Source organism: Sinocyclocheilus rhinocerous, unplaced genomic scaffold, assembly GCF_001515625.1.
Source record: "Sinocyclocheilus rhinocerous isolate Xijiao unplaced genomic scaffold, SAMN03320098_v1.1 scaffold1415, whole genome shotgun sequence".
NCBI lineage: Eukaryota > Metazoa > Chordata > Actinopteri > Cypriniformes > Cyprinidae > Sinocyclocheilus > Sinocyclocheilus rhinocerous.
The window spans coordinates 127422-128686 of record NW_015657968.1 but is presented as its reverse complement, the minus strand read 5'-3'; the positions used below and the strand labels follow the sequence as shown (position 1 = coordinate 128686).

The 1265-nt window shown below is 36.2% G+C and overlaps 1 protein-coding gene across 1 annotated transcript in view; it reads right to left on the bottom strand.

Annotated features, from left to right (window-relative positions):
* LOC107721824 (probable G-protein coupled receptor 156) overlaps positions 1-1265 on the bottom strand; it is a 19181-nt gene that overhangs the window by 14757 nt on the left and 3159 nt on the right. The gene's annotated exons all lie outside the window — the stretch shown is intronic.

Here is a 1265-nt window from a genome sequence, read left to right as displayed (position 1 = left end):
ATCATTACTCCAGTCTTCAGTATCACATGATCCTTCTGAAATTATTCTAATATGCTGATTTGCTGATCAAGAAATAGTTATTATTATTATAAGTAATAACTATTAATAAAAATAATAGTTGTGCTGCTTAATATTCTTTGTGGAATCTGTGATAGATTTTTTTCAGGATTCTTTGATGAATAAAAAGTTCAAAAGAACAACATTTATTTGAAATAGAAATCTTACATAAATATTTTTACTGACATTTTTGAAAAGTTTAATGTGTCCTTGTTAAATAAAATTATTTAAAAAAAAATTTTTTAATCTTACTGACCCCAAACTTTTGAACATATTTTTTTTCTTTTTTGAAACCACTGCTAATCCATCCAAAACAGCAACACACACACACACACACACGCACACACACACACACACACACACACACACACACACACACACAAACACACACATGCACATTAAAACTAAATCCAGAGACATTTCTAGCATAAACAACAGGTATGTAATCAATCACAGATGTAGGGTTTGAGAAGCCTTACAGCTTAAAGTAAACAAGAATTCTGCTAAACATGTTTGGTAAAGTAAAAGAGGTTTATGGTGTTGTAAAATGTAAACCGTCATTTAGCAATTCTATACAAAAAGCCAGCTGCGTGATTTATAGGACTGCTTTAGTTATACTTACATATAGGCAGGTACATAGAGAAGAGGGTCTTAGTTTTTGAACGTCAACTCCATCAGTCTACCTAAATAACCTTGTGTGTGTGTGTGTGTGTTTGTACCTGTAAGAAAGCTCTTGATCCTGCTCCTGACAGCGGTGCTCTCTCCTCCAAGGCGAATAAGAAGCCGCTGCTGTATGTGAGTACACTGCCACAGAGAGTCAACACATTCAGATTGGGACTGGACATCTTCACTATCCTGTGTCAGAGGTACATAATCAAAATTCATGTTGGCAGCCATAGTCATTGGACAAAAAGACCACCTGTAAAGCAATAAAATCATGTTTGAGATCCAGAGATCCTGTACCTGTTGTTTTTGAAGCGCAGTGTGAAAATGAGGAAGAAGAGCGCCAGCAGAATCCCACAAGAGAGCAGCGTCCAGACTCCAGCACGAAGAGCAGGAGACAGCGATCGACTCTGTACATCCACACCCCTCTAGACACAGACAAACAGCACAATATACTGAATGTATACACTACCATTTGGGTTTGGTATGATTATGTTCTTTAAAGTTTCTTATGCTTACCAAGGCTGCATTTATTCAAAAATACA